Genomic DNA, 13243 nt, shown 5'->3' on the forward strand with positions numbered 1-13243 from the left:
TAATCTATTGATTAAACTTTACCATAGTTACGTACATATAGGAGAAAACAGTATATATAAGATTCAGTACTGTACACAGTTTCAAGCATCTGCTGGGGGTCTTGGAATTTAGCCCCTGCAGATAAGGGGGAAATACTATATGCTATTGTAGATTTTAAACTTGTGTTTCCCTTAACTTAATGGGTATAAAAGCATTTTTAAATAGAGATAATTTATCTATAATTAGATATAATTATTTTTAGATAAAATACTTTTCCAAAAATATTTGTAGAGACATGCAATGAAAGGAGAGTTTTCTCATTTGCAAAATCTGGGACTTGGACCAGATGATGTCCAAGGTTTTGTGTTCTGTAATTTTATGCGCAGAGTAGTTAACAAAGTCATCTTACATTTAAATAGATGTCTCAAGATAGCAGGAATTATTACCAACTACTATTGTAAATGATATCTTTTTAAAAAGAAACACTTATGCCCAAGACTCTTCTAAGTATTGTAGAGGAACCATTTATTCTACAAATATTTGTTGACTACCTACTGTGCACAAGTACCTGCTCTAGTCACTGGGGATTCAGCAAAGAATGAGACAGATAAAATTCCTACCTTCAAGGAGTCTGCAGTCCAGAGGGAAGAGACAGATGTAAAAATATAAACAAATAAATGTCAAATCAAGATAAATTACTCAAACCTAAATGAATAAGTAAATAAGCAGATAAATGGATATATAGATGATAAACTGAGATGACAGATGATAGATAGGTAGATGGGTAGATAGACAACAGACAGATGACTGATAGATACACAAATAGATAGATACGTAGATAGATGCACAGATAGATACGGTACATAGACAGATAATGAGGGAAAGAGTACAAGAGACCACAGAGAAACCAGGGCCACTTTTAGCTCAAGTGGTCCGACAGGACCTCTCCCTGCAGAGATGACATTTCAGCTGAGACTGGAAGCATGAAGAGCAAGTCATGCAAAGACCTGGGGCAAGAGATTTCAGATAGAGGAAACAAGTGCAAAGTCCCTGTGACAACAGAGAGCTTGATGTATTTCAAGAACAGAAAGAAAGTCAGTAGTGGCTGAACCAAGAAGGAGGATGGTAGGAGATGAACTTGGAGATGAAGTAGACACCAGATTATGTAGGGCCCTGGAGGACATTGTAACGACCTTGGATTTCATTTCATTTGCAATACAAAATCGTTGGAGGACTTGAAGAAGAGATCCTAGATCTCAAGTGTTTAACAAGCTGCACAAGGCAATTGATGAATACATGTTGAGTTGAGCGTCCTATAGGAAATCAGAGAAGAGGAGGCTGACATGATTAACACACATTTAATGACAGATGGAGTATAGCTGAGTCCCAAAGGAACATGGAAGTATGGATAGCTTCAGAGAAAAACGTGAGGGAAACGGGAAGAGAAGCTAAGACGTGGGAATCAGTATAGTCAGTGGGGAGACCTGCTTGCCTCACATTGGACCATCACTCATTTCATGTCCGTCTCCCAGGCCAGCCTGAGAGCTCCTGGAGGGCAGGAGCTATCTTTTTCTTCTTTTTGCCTCTACATTTTGCACACACAGTGCAGACATTAACTAGGTGCTCCATATTTATATAAATTCACTGCAGATGGTGTATATTGAGAACAGTAAAGCCAAGAGTAGAGTGAGGCTGGGTGTCTTGGAGTCAGGCTTTGTTGAAAACTGAAAATTCGTAAAGCATTTGTAACAACCTATATCGATGAAATTAAAGTTCTACTTGTCCATTTATTGTTGTATCACATGAAATGGCAGTTCTTGACATTTAGAAGGGTCTAGCTGGAATTATTTGACTTAAAAAGCAGATTCTTTCAATAATAGAAATTTCCTTTGGGTGCAATGAAATAAATCTCAAAGAAACAGGTGGCCAGCCCCCACAAGAGCAAAATCTAAAGTGCAAGAGAAGCCTGGCTGTGGGTTAAGATACAGAGAATAAAGAAAACAAAAGTAATTTCAAATATGAGCTCCAAACCCAGGCGCACAAAGTCAGTTATCTGAATTGCAGTTATTGACTTGGGAGGAAGTATCTCATATGGACAACTCTATTTAGCATGTCCAGAGTGAGTAGCTGCAGGGATGCATTCAGTTAAAGATTTTCCTGCACAACCCTGCGGAAGCCAACGCATTAATACTAATGTGAACAAATTCATTTAGGAGACTCCTGCTAGAACTGGGCTCCATCAGATCAGGCTAAGGAAATTCCTATTGAGGCCACAGCATTAGGAAGACTTTCAAGATTAGGTCATCTTTCTTCCCTCATATCCTGCAAGGAAAAAATATGTTTAGAAGGACCACAACCATATAGCCAACTAGGCAAATGCCTAATTCTCTTCTGGAGATTATCCCAGGCCTGGGATAACATTATATGCAGGGAATATAGGCTGCTCCATTCATCTTCTTAAATGAAGCAGTAGGGAAAGCACTGGCTTGGAAGCCAGGAGACCTGCCATCACTTGGGTATGGACTTGTATAAGCCACTTCAGGGCTCAGGCTCTGAAGCTGCTCCTCCGAAAGCTGCTGGGTGAATGACTCTACCGTGAATATTCTTGACAGGCAGTAGGTACATGTAGTTTGGGTTAAGTTTTTGTTTAATTAGGGACAGAATTTTTGCAAAAGCATATAAATGCTCAGCTGAGTGTTTTCAGGAAAACAGAGATGGCAGTTTGCCATAGGGTACAGAAATATGAAGAGAGACATGTCTGAGATGAGTGACTCTTAGAAGATGGAATAATGTTCCCCAGAGATGTCCATGTTCTAATCTTCAGAATTTGTGACTATGACAAAGGGTACTCTGAAGAGGTGATTAAGTTAAGGATCTTGAGATGAGGAGATTATCCTGGATTAGATAGTAGACCTGATATAATTACAAGAATCCTTATAAGAGGGAAGGAGGGGTTCAGAGAGGAGAGAAGATACTATGCTTCTGGTTTTAAAGAAGGAAAGGATCACAAGTCAAGGAATGCAGGTGACCTCTAAATTCTAAAACCTGGAAAAGGCAAGGAAATAGATTGTCCTCTGGGACTTCCAGACGGTACACAGCCCAGTAGAACTCAGAGCTATAAAATATCAAATCTGTGTTTTTGGCCACTAAATTTGTAGCTGTTTGTTACAGCAGCCAGAGAAACCTAATACAAGAAGGAGTTCTGTGAGATATGTGATAGCATTTCTCTATTTTGTCAAAAAGTCTTCAGGAAAGCCTCCTTTTCCTTCAGTATCTTAGGAGTCCAGTTAGTGTTCTGTCTTGTGTGTAAGGACAGGCTGAGATGGGCATCCAGCCAGAGTGGGTGCAGATTGTCTTCTAAGGGCTCAGATTACACATGGCATGAAGGTACTAGGCTGGATGATCTCAAATACAAATATTTTGATTTTATTATTTCGGAAAGGCCTCTACAATCACATTTGGGGTGAGGAGACCAGAAGTTTTGCACAAAAAGCCGCCTTAAACATCTCTCATGATGTTTGCAACCTATAGTATCACTTAAAAAGTCCTTATCATCATTTTCTAAATGAGAAAATAAAAACCTTAGAAAGCTGTGGTTTACTCAAGTCTCACCCATACTTTGTCCTACAGGACTGGGACAAAACCTCAGGTCTCCTGATTCATGAGTACAGAGTATTCACACTACACTCATGGTATGATAGCGTGAGCTCACTTTTCACAGTGTTAATTTTGAAAATCTGCATGTATTTAGAAATAGCCTGTGGGCTCATCATACTTCCCAATAACTTTTATATGCAGTTAAACCCCAAGTAACTGGAAGGCTTGGGAATTATGTTCTAACTAATTAACTTTTCTGGCTAACGAAATGTGAACCAGGAAAAAAATTATGTCAGTCTTCCATTCAAAGCTTTTCTAAATTTTAATGGTTCACTCTTCTTTGGTAAGCAAAGCACTACAAACAGCTTTTGATCTCCTTCTGCTAATTACCAAGTCTCTTATGGTGTCTTAGCGATTTGGGGCATTGGTCACATTTTCGATGCCTGTACTTATAGATTGCTTTGTGGTTTTCAGATTGCATCCACAAGCATCATCTCATTAAATCCTCATGACAGCTTTACAAGGTAACTATTATCTCTCCTGTATTTCAGATAATATAACTGCTGCTCAGGGATTTTAAGATACATACCCAAGGTCACACAGCAGAGTCAAAGTCCAGACCTCAGTGTTCTGACTTCACACCTAGTATCTCTGTAGACACAGGGGGTATGGTTGACTTCTGGAATCTCTCTTAGCTGTGGAATATACCCATGTATCAGTCAGGATCCCAGCAAGAAGCACATGGCACACTCAAGTCTGGTATTTTGAGGAAAGTTAATGAAAAGAACTACTAACATATTTCGGAAAGACGAGGGCAGTGGGTAGAGAAATCATGAGGCAAAATGCAGTTCCAAGGGCTACAAACATGAGTACCACCCTCTGCCTGAAATGACAGGGGAGAAAATGAGTTATCAGAACCAGAGATAGGGCTAGGTAGAGAGGGCCACCTGGCAGGAGCCACAGCCAACCCACAGTGACCTGGCAAGGGGAAGCTAGGGATAAACACCTGGACTGCCTCTCTTCCATCCTCCTGATTCCCTGCTGGTGCCTCCCATTGACCAATCCAACCAGAGGGCGAGGGAGGCTGTCAGCTCCCCAGGACACAGCCAGTGGGCTTCTGGGTGGATCTGGAAGGAGAAGCAGAGGACACTCGCACTCCCTGAAGCTGCCTTGTGCCGAAATTCCTGATATTCTGTGTAATTTCTTGTATGGCCATAACAGCTACCATTGAACTAAGCACACACTAGGAACTCATTAAATATTTTTTCAATTATTAATACAAATTTTAAAATATTTTATGGGCATAGAAGGATTAACTGGCTTTTGGTATTATTTGTCCCTTCTAACAGAGAGGTTTCCCTATAATATCTGATTAATGAGGAGTTTTTGGTTTCCTGAACTCTGGTTTTGTTAATATTATCATATATATAATGAATAACATATAACACCAATCAGAGACCTGAGACTTGAACCTGGGAGATCCTGATCCATGGGAGAAGAGTGCAAGGTGATGTCAGACTGTGGCCATACATGCAAGGATACCTGGCCCCAAGCAAAGGCCTAAGACCCCAGACCTGAGGTCCATGGGAAAGGAGAGGAGAAGGTGATGTCAGACTGTGATGCCCTCTCTGACTGGGGCACTGAAGGAGAAACATGGTATCTCAACACTGTGTAACTGATCTCTGAACAAGATTCTCCTTGCTTCTCCAAGTAGAGGCTCTTGAGAGTGTCTTCACCACAGTTGCCCACAAATATATACACAGATAGTATTCACAACCCTGGAGCGTTCACAAATAGGGGAGCAGAATGGGAGACTTTTTGTAAGTAGAAATATTGCCCCAGACCAGGTAAAGATCGAGTATTTTCATAAGATTTTTTTTTTTAAAAATAATTATTTCAAGCAAACAAATTTAAATGAGTTTCTCTTTATTTTGTTCTGCTTCATGTTGGAAGCAGATGAATTTTTGATTTACCTGTTTATTTACGGGCAATCATTATTTATACCTTTAAGAATTAATTGTGGAAGTGCAGGAATGAACACATGAGAGTCTTTAAGTTTATGCCTCAGATGTACAGATATCTGCCCATTTCAGAGAAAACAGCCTCAGAAGAAAGATATAGTTGCTTTGCCTAGTGCATAGTAAGGGATCAGCGGTATATCATCAAAACCATTTACATCCTCCTTTATATGGAAAACGCACAACTTCACCCTGTGCCACCTGCCTTCTTTGGGAGGACACTTTTCACCCCACTAACTTTGGGCTTGGTCATATGACTTACATTTGTCAATGGAAAGTCAATGGAACTGCCAGTTCCCAGCAAAAACAGTAGAGACATTTCACATTTCCACCCGTTCCTTGTTTCTGGCCTATGCCATGAAAGAGCAGCATGCATCAGACAGGGATTGCTCCTTCAGCCTGAATCCTGGCATAGCAGGTGTGTGAAGTAGACCCCCGTCCAGATTGGGGAAAAGATCTGAAGCCGATCTACTGCCTGGAGTAGAGCCACAGCAAGAGACAAACATCACCATTGTCATATATTAAAATTTGGGGGGCCACGCATGGTGGCTCATGCCTATAATACCAGCACGTTGGGAGGCTGAGATGAGCGGATCACCTGATGCCAGGAGTCCGAGACCAGCCTGATCAACATGGAGAAACCCCATCTCTACTAAAAATACAAAATTAGCCGGGCGTGGTGGCACATGTCTGTAATCCCAGCTTGGATTACTCAGAAGGCTGAGAGGCAGGAGAATCACTTGAACCCGGGAGGTGGTGGTTGCAGTGAGCCAAGATTGAGCCATTGCACTCCAGCCTGGGCAACAAGAGCGAAACTCCACCTCAAAATTAATTAATTAATTAATTAAATTTAATAAAATTTGAAGTGTTTGTTACTACAGCAAAGCTGATTAATATACTCAGTAACTTTTTAGAAACAAACAAAAAAAAACCAACAAGCTTTGAAAAGGAAGCTTAATTGGTGCAACTTTATTTGCATAGCTAAAATATGCAGTCGTTGTAGATTCACACTCCCCTTTAAAGACATTCCAAGTAAAACAAAGTGGCTGTGTCTGAGACTCCACATGCAATATAAACAGGCTAGCACATTGTTAAATAATATGGTAGGTGATCAAAAAATATTTGAAGTGGGTTTGATCTAACACTTAGCAAAGATACAACTGAAAAAAATAGCAATCTGAAAATCAGGAACCCTGGTTTTAAAGCCAACCATACATCTGAGTGAATTTGTCAGGCACCAGAATTGCATGATTTAAGAGGCACATGTTTATGCACACGTATGTGCACACGCACACACACACACACACACACACGGCCAGATGGATCAAAAACATCTCCCTCACCACCCTGTCAGGGTCCAAAAATGTCAACCATGATAAGCTACAGCCTATTCAAGAAGTACAAATCAAAATGAGATTGATTTAGAAGCTATAACATGTGAGGCACTATTGATCGCAGAAGAAATTGAAGATGTTTAGTCTAGGAAAGATAAGACTTCAAGATATATGCTAGTTGCTGTCAAAAACTTGAAGACATCCCATAAGCAGATTAACTCTAATCTGTATAGATACAGAGAGCGAAGCAGCAGACAACAGAAGAGAGTCACAGGGACATACACCTCAGTTCAGTTTACTAGGGTGTTCTGTCTGGACTGAGCAGACACTGAGATTAAGACGCATCTGGCCTGCACCTGGCCACGTAGTATAAAGTCATGGAGGCTGACATGCAAGCACATCCGCAGTTGCGGTGCAAACACAGAGCCATATCTGGTGAGCTTAGAAGGAGTAGAAGAGCAACAGAAGCAAGGGCTTCAGGAGAGGATCCACCATCAAAGCGTATGCTAGCTGAGTGAGCCAGAGTAAGCCACAGGCATAAAAGTCAGAAGGGGAGCATGTTTTCAGGGTTAGGGTGGTAACTGTAGGTGAAGCTACCATGTTCTAGCCATCCCAAAGGTATGCATGCATCTTAGGGGAAAAAGCCAAAGGCATAGAAGAATGAGAGAAGGTATAGCATCCAAAGGCCTAAGAAAATCTGCTGAGGGACCCCTTTAGATAAAGGAAAACAGGAATGAGGAAAGTCATTCTCTACAAGTTTGAGAAAGGTAAACAAGAATCCCTCGGAGTGGAAGTACCAGGGTGTACAGTCTGCAGCCAGGACAAACACAGGGGAGGGTCAACAGAAAAAAGTCCTGATTAAGGACTTGGCATCAAGTCAAGGGCCCTCTGAGAGCTGCCTAAGGAGGTGGAGGTGATGGGAAGGGTGTCAGCAGTAGGGAACAAACACACACACACACACACCCTGGTCAGGGGCCATAGCAGGGTGATCCCAAGCTAACACTCCCACGGCATGCATTATATGCCAGGCACAGTACTAAAAGCTCCACATGTGTTAGCTCTTCCACTCTTCACCACAACCCTGTGAGCTAGGTACCACTGTGATCCTATTTTATAGATGGCAAAACTGATGCATAGTGAGGCTTTGCCCAAGGTCACTTAGTTAGTAAAGGCAGAGCCAACATTTGAATGCAGGGAACCTGACTCCTGAGTTGTGTCCTTAATCTGGACCCAGGAGCTCAGCCCAGAGGAAGAAAAGCAGGGAGGTGGTGAGAGCGTTGGCCAAGACCCACATACAGCAGTGGGCAGAGACCTCAGAAGGGTCCTCAGATCCCACAGTCACCAGATGGGGCTCAGAAAACCAGGCAACGTTTACTCTAACTACAGCCTCATTTCTCCTGAGGACATCAATTTAAAAAAATTTGTAGCAATCCTAACTGTCCCACCATGTGAAAGGGCTGCCTCTATCAGCCGATGTTCCAGAAAAAGCTGAACTACTCATCGGGCGTGTCATGAGGGGAGTTTTGTAGTCCCTTAGCTTGTTTGCAAAACAAGGCAGGAACGATTTTTGACTGTTTACTGTTTTGTTAGAACTCGTTTCCTTCCTCTCCTCACCTCCAAAGGCAGGCTCTAACCTAATTTGATAATCCTACTCATTCAGTGAACTACAAAACTGTAACTATTTGCATCCTGAAACAAACCTGCTTTTACTATCATTATCCTTGGAGTCCACTGAACCCTCAAGCATGCCAGCAAGCACCACAGTGATGACTCTCTTTTCCCAGAGGCCCTATACTAAGCCTTCCTTAGTTATAGCTGTGAAATATTTTGAGAAACCTGAATTAAAGTGCTAGAGAAAGCACAACACACATTTATTGTTCATCTTGGAAAAACAACAGCTATGAGCTTCCAAAACTATCTTTGATTAACATAATCTGGGGGTACTGAATATGGATATTGTTAATAGTCACCTAGAAGCATGTTTACTTTTGTACATTTTGTTCTCTCCAGTAAAGTTCCTACCAAGAAAGGAAATGCCCCCTACTCCCCATTTGCATCAATAAAGCAAGCACTTGGGAATTGTGTGAAGGGAACAGGAGACCAGGAAGGCATTCTTGTCACCCTCAATCTTTGCTTTTGGTTGATTCTCCACATTTTCAATACAGTTTCTAATTACCATGAATATGAAGTGCAAATAGAAGCCATCACCTTCATAACAAGGCTGGTTTGTTTCTCGGTGTCCTTGTGAGTTTCTGATGAAGGCTGAACGGGACAAGTATCCCCGGGGATATCTGCAGATAGCGCCGCAACCACAGTCATTGCCTGCCCAGGAGAGCAGTTAAGAGGCCCCACGACCTGCCCAGGGAAGGAAACAGGAAGTACCTGCCAGACAAGTGGCCTCCTGTGGAAAATGGCAATACCTGGTTTTCCACATGGAGCACTTGTCATTATGATAGGCCTATAGATAGGCCATACTTCAGACAAATTACCGTTGAATTTCTGGGGTGGGGTACAGGCCCCAGCAGTTCTGAAAGATCCTCGGGTAATTCCAATGTAAAGCCAAGATAGCCACCGCCAAGGATCCTCAATATGGGAAACCCATTCACCACAGCTGGCATGAAGCCCACCTGCATTTACCACAGTCACCATCTGCCAGGGGGCCACTATCCTTGATTCCAACAGCACAGGGTTTGGGAGGCTGTCCTCTAGCTGGCTGGCAGTTTTTCCCCTTCCTATATAGTGTCCTGTGCGTCCGCACGGCCCTGGCTGCAGAGTCCCACTGGCTTGCAGATCTCCGCTTACTTGTCGGCCACACCCTGCAGCAGGTCCACAGCCCTCGCCTTTTCACATCCATCCCGAGTTGTCTTAAAGGGTCCCAGGTCCAAATTTCTGCCGCGGTTACTATGAGCTTTGAGAAATGTGAGTCCTCTCATATCGCTCATCTGAATAAAGCCCTCCAGGGGCTTCTCACTGTGCTGAATATCAAAATCACACCACTTTTATCTTGGCTGACCAGCCCCTTGGCAGTCTGACCTCTGTGCAGCTCAAGCAAAAGAGCCCCACAGAGCCCCTGGCCAAGTTCTGGCTCTGGTGACTTTGGGCAAGTGACTGCCACTCTCCTGGCCTCCTTTGCCTCATCTGTAAAGACAGATATGTTGTGAGGATTAAATTAGTCAACAGGATACTCAAATCCTCCCCCTTACCCCATATCAGTCTCACTTAGATCCCAGCAGATGCAACACCCACTTTACCCCTTTGAACCGCAATGTAAGGAACACTTCCCTGACACCTGGTACAACTGGCTCCTTTGCACCACTCAGGAACCAATGTCATGTCCACGGAGACTTTCTCACCCCTTCATCACCCCACTTTATTTCCTCTAAGCCTGTACTAGTTTGCTAGGGATGCCGTAACAAAGTACTATGTTGGTACAAAAGTAATTGCAGTGTTTGCAATTTGTGGTTTATGGCCATTACTTTTGCGCCAACCTAATACCACAGACTAGGTGGCTAAAGCAATGGAAATGTATTATCTCACCATTCTGGAGTCTAGAAATCCATGATCAAGGTGTCAGCAGGGTTGGCTTCTGCCTCTTATCTAGCTTCTGGTGGTTTCAGGGCAATCTGAGGCATCCCTTCACTTACAGAGGCATCACTTTATCTCTGCTCTCCCTGTGTGTATGACTGTGACTTTTGTGTACAAATTTCTCCCTTTCAACAAGGACACCAGTTGTATGGACTAAGGTCCCATTCTACTTTAGTATGACCTCCCCACAACTAATTATACCTGTAATTATATTATTTCCATATAAGGTCACATTCTGAGGTGTGGCAGCCAGGACTCCAACATTCTAATTTGGGGGGACATGATTCAGCCCATAACACAGCCTTTATCCCTCTCTGAAATGGACTGGTTTTATTTGTGAACCTGTCCTTTGCCTCCTCCCTCCTCACCAAACGTCAGCTCCATTAGAGCAGGACCTTGACTGTCTCATTTACCACAGCAACTGCTACAGAAGCCTGGGCTGACACAGAGAAGATGCTTTGTATTGTTTCTGAATGGATGAATTAAAGCTAAAGCAACAGGCCAATTTCTGAATAAGAACACTGAAGCTACAATAGTGAAGCTACTATTCAGCTATTAAAAATGATGTTTCCATAACTATTGATGTGGAAAAACATTCTTACATATTGTTAAGCAAAACAAGAAAGTTTCAAGTCAGAATAAATGGTATAATAACATTTACAAAACACACACATACATATATATGTGCATTCAAATAGGTGTGTAGCTACAAAGAAAAGGGTCTGAAAGAATATAAGGTTGTAGCTAGCTGGGTAATATTTTATTTACTCATGTGGTTTTTTTGTTGTTTATATTGTCTGACTTTTCTGCAGTAGATATGCTATGTTTCTGTAATAAGAGAAAAAGTAAAAGTCAAGCTGTTCAGGGAAAAACAAAAAGAAAAGTAAACCCTCTCACTTGCAATGTGATCTGAGCATCCATTATCTCTTATCCAAGGCTGCAAGCTCCATGAGAGCAGGGACCTATAAGCCTCAAACCATGTTTGGCACATAACAGGTGTTCCTTATATGCTGACCGAGTGGAAGTAAATAGATATGTGGATTCATTTCCCCACAAGGCCTCAACCAAAGCAGTTGTTCTAGCTAGCAGCCTTCCTGGTAAACATATGGTTTATTTTCTTACAAATGCGAAAATCTTTAGAAGAAAGAGGAGAGGAGGAAGGGGTATGGAAGGGAGGAATGCAGACACTCTAGCCTGTTAAATATCTCAGGCGTGTTATCCAACTATAGTGATGTCTAAGGTGTTGTCAAGAATAAAAACACAGCATGAAGCAATACCATCAAAGCTGGGAAAAAATTAAACCAGAAAGGCTGTCACCCAAGCCTGCGAACCAAACAGCCACATTTCACCTGATTCTTCTAATTAGTGTTTGAAAAGCCTTTAGAAGCAGACAAGTGCTATGTTAAGTGCTTAGTATTCATTAATAATATGAGTAAATTAGGTAGGCAGTACTAGAGGGAGAGGGAGAGGGAACTTAGGGAGGCAAAGGTTGAAAAACTATTGAGTACTATGCTTAGTACCTTGGTGATGGATCAATTGTACCCCAAACCTCAGCATCATGCAATATACCCATGTAACAAATCTGCACATGTGCCGCCCAAATCTAAAATAAAAGTTGAAATGATGCAAAAAAAAAAAAAAAAATTAGGTAGGCAGGTGCTTACTGATTATGTAAATGTCCTCAGCTTGTCAGTACGGTATTTGGAATCCATGTCTGCTTATACTTCAAAAATTCTATACATTTATGAGTTTTATAAATTTTCTACAATTCTTATAAATTTTCTCCAGCTTCTAGCTTCCAAAGAAAGTAGCTTCATATAATTGCATTTTCTAATTTACTAAACTTTAGAAATTACCTAACACTGTAGTTCTCAACACCCAACAACCCTTTTTATAATAAATATTTTGTCATACCTCCTTTTAGTATCCTGAAGATAAATTATTGATAATCTACCTATATACAACATATTTCACTGTGTAAATACCCAGGCATATCCAAATGCAGATGTCAGATGCTTGCACTATGTGAAAAATCACCACAAATGTGCCAGTTCCAGATGGCAGGCTGTTCCAGAGTGTGACATGAGAAATGCAATACCATGAGTGGCATTCCATGGGGCCTTGGTTTTCTGAAAGGGTGAACAACTCCTCTTAAGTTCCAAATTAAAGACATTATCATCTTCCTTTGATTTATTCTATAGTTGTATTCCTGGAAAATTCAATTTACTTGAATATTAAGACTATCCAAAATATCCTGAGTTTATATGTAAAAGAGAGTGAGGTTCTAGGCTCAGATCATCATCCCCAGCATTTTCAGCTACAGGAATGTCAAGCAAAATATCTGAAAGTTGTGTGACAATGTCCTACACATTTCACATCTCGGAGTCCCCCCAGATGCCAGGAGTACTTCCTGCCACTCCGATGTTTGGGAGTAAAAAATAAATCCCAAAACATTTTTTATTTCATTTGAGAGCCAAGTGCCAAAATAATCCAGGTGGTGGCATGGCCCCTCTTGAGACTCACAGATCTAATTTTGCATCTTTATGTAAAAAAAATGTAGATATCAGGCCAGGCACAGTTGCTCATGCCTATAATCCCAGCACCTTTGGAGGCCAAGGCAGGTGGATCACCAGAGGTCGGGAGATCGAGACTAGCCTGACCAACATGGAGAAACCCTGTCTCTACTAAAAATACAAAGTTAGCCACGCGTGGTGGTGCATGCCTGTAAT

General features: G+C 41.8%; 1 protein-coding gene across 1 annotated transcript in view; it reads left to right on the forward strand.

The window, feature by feature from the left end:
* SLC7A14 (solute carrier family 7 member 14) overlaps window positions 1-13243 on the forward strand; it is a 117474-nt gene that overhangs the window by 43339 nt on the left and 60892 nt on the right. The window lies entirely within an intron of this gene.

This window comes from Cebus imitator, unplaced genomic scaffold (genome assembly GCF_001604975.1).
Source record: "Cebus imitator isolate Cc_AM_T3 unplaced genomic scaffold, Cebus_imitator-1.0 Scaffold287, whole genome shotgun sequence".
NCBI lineage: Eukaryota > Metazoa > Chordata > Mammalia > Primates > Cebidae > Cebus > Cebus imitator.